This window comes from Mandrillus leucophaeus, unplaced genomic scaffold, assembly GCF_000951045.1.
Source record: "Mandrillus leucophaeus isolate KB7577 unplaced genomic scaffold, Mleu.le_1.0 Scaffold387, whole genome shotgun sequence".
In the NCBI taxonomy this organism is placed as follows: domain Eukaryota; kingdom Metazoa; phylum Chordata; class Mammalia; order Primates; family Cercopithecidae; genus Mandrillus; species Mandrillus leucophaeus.
Window position 1 is genome coordinate 2,827,081 of NW_012104109.1, and position 2,356 is coordinate 2,829,436.

The 2,356-nt window shown below is 43.4% G+C and overlaps 1 pseudogene across 1 annotated transcript; it reads left to right on the forward strand.

Moving 5' to 3' along the window:
* Positions 1-299: 299 nt before the first annotated feature.
* LOC105547341 lies at positions 300-1,666 on the forward strand (annotated as a pseudogene). The gene has a single exon (XR_001007214.1). The product of XR_001007214.1 is annotated as a TAR DNA-binding protein 43 pseudogene (transcript).
* The last annotated feature ends 690 nt before the right edge of the window (positions 1,667-2,356 follow it).

Genomic DNA, 2,356 nt, shown 5'->3' on the forward strand with positions numbered 1-2,356 from the left:
TTCACCTTCAACCCCTCTGCTAATTGCTCAACTCTGTTTTTTATCTCACTTTCAAATTCCTGAGAGAAAAATCTCATTGCCCTGCCTCATCAACATCATCCCTTGCTAGACAAAGCTGTTCTGTCAAACCACCTAATAAACCTCTGGAGAGCCTGTATATTGGCTGGCCTTTTATCACTTGGTCCAGGAAATGTGTTATATAAAATGTTATATAAAACGCTTCAAAGTGGGGGCAACACGGTCGCCGCCTTGGTGTCCCTGTCGAGCTTCCCAGCAGTGGCCTAGCAGAAAAGTAAAAGATGTCTGAATATATTCGGGTAACCAAAGATGAGAACGGTTGAGCCCGTTGATATACCATCGGAAGACGATGGGACAGTGCTGCTGTCCACGGTTACAGCCCAGTTTCCAGGGGCATGTGGGCTTCGCGACAGGAATCCAGTGTCTCAATGTACGAGAGGTGTCCGGCTGGTGGAAGGAATTCTTCATGCCCCCGATGCTGGCTGGGGAAATCTGGTGTATGTTGTCAACTATCCTAAAGATAACAAAAGAAACATCGATGAGACAGATGCTTCATCAGTAGTGAACGTGAAACGAGCAGTCCAGAAAACATCCGATTTAATAGTGTTGGGTCTCCCATGGACAACAACTGAGCAGGACCTGGAAGAATATTTTAGTACCTTTGGAGAAGCTCTTATGGTGCAGATCAAGAAAGATACTAAGACTGGTCATTCAAAGGGGTTTGGCTTCGTTTGTTTTATGGAATATGAAACACAGGTGAAAGGAATGTCACAGCAGCATATGATAGATGAACAATGGTGTGACCGTAAGCTTCCCAATTCTAAGCAAAGCCCAGATAAGCCTTTGAGAAGCAGAAAAGTGTTTGTGGGGCACTGAACAGAGGACATGAATGAGGATGAGCTGTGGCAGTTCTGTCAGTACGGGGAAGTGGTGGATGTCTTCATCCTCAAGCCGTTCAGGGTCTTTGCCTTTGTTACATTTGCAGATGATCAGGTGCTACCGTCTTTGTGTGGAGAGGACTTGATCATTAAAGGAATCAGCATTCATATATCCTATGCTGAACCTAAGCACAATAGTAATAGAAAGAAAGAAGTGGAAGATTTGGTGGTAATCCAGGTGGCTTTGGGAATCGGGTGGATTTGGTAATAGTAGAGGGGGTGGAGCTGGTTTGGGAAACAATCAAGGTAGTAATATCGGTGGTGGGATAAACTTTAGTGCATTCAGCATTAATCCAACCATGATGGCTGCAGCCCAGGCAGTGCTACAGAGCAGTTGGGGTATGATGGGCATGTTAGCCAGCCAGCAGAACCAGTCACGCCCATCGGGTAATAACCAAAGCCAAAGCAACATGCAGAGGGAGCCAAACCAGGCCTTCGGTTCTGGAAATAACTCTTATAGTGGTTCTCATTCTGGTGCAGCAATTGGTTGGGGATCAGCATCAAATGCAGCATCGGGCAGTGGTTTTAATGGAGGCTTTGGCTCAAGCATGGATTCTAAGTCTTCTGGCTGGGGAATGTAGACAGTGGGGTTGTGGTTGGTTAGTATAGAATGGTGGGAAATTCAAAATTTTCTAAACTCATGAGAAGTATATTGTAAAATACATGTGTACTAAGAATTTTCAAAATTGGTTTGTTCAGTGTGGAGTATAGTCAGCAATAAGGAGATACACCTAACGTAAATGACAAGTTAATGAGTACAGCACACCAACATGGCACATGTATACATATGTAACAAACCTGCATGTTGTGCACATGTACCCTAAAACTTAAAGTATATATATATATATATGTGTGTATATATATATATGAAGAGCTAAAGGAAATTTATAAGTTTTGTTACATGAGCTGGGCAAGGTGGCTCACACCTGTAATCCCAGAACTGTTGCTGAGGTAGGTGGATCACGAGGTCAGGAGTTCAAGACCAGCCTGGCCAAGGTGGTGAAACCCCGTCTCTACTAAAAATACAAAAATTAATTGGGTGCAGTGGCAGACGCCTGCAATTCCAGCTACTCGGTAGGCTGAGACAGGAGAAGCGCTTGAACGTGGGGGGCGGAGGTTGCAGTGAGCCGAGATCGTGCCACTGCACTCCAGTCTGGGTGACAGAGTGAGACCCCATCTCAAAAAATAAAAAAAATATAAATAAATAAAAATAAGTTTTGTTACATGGAAGGTTGAAATATTGAGTGGTTGAAAGTGAGCTGCTATTTGCCTTATTGGTAAATTAACACACAATTGATATCAAAGTGTTTCTCCTGTAATATTTTATCCCTGGACTTGTCAAATGAATTATTTGCATGTTCAAAATGGAAACCATGGACTAGAACTACATTCTTTACTCC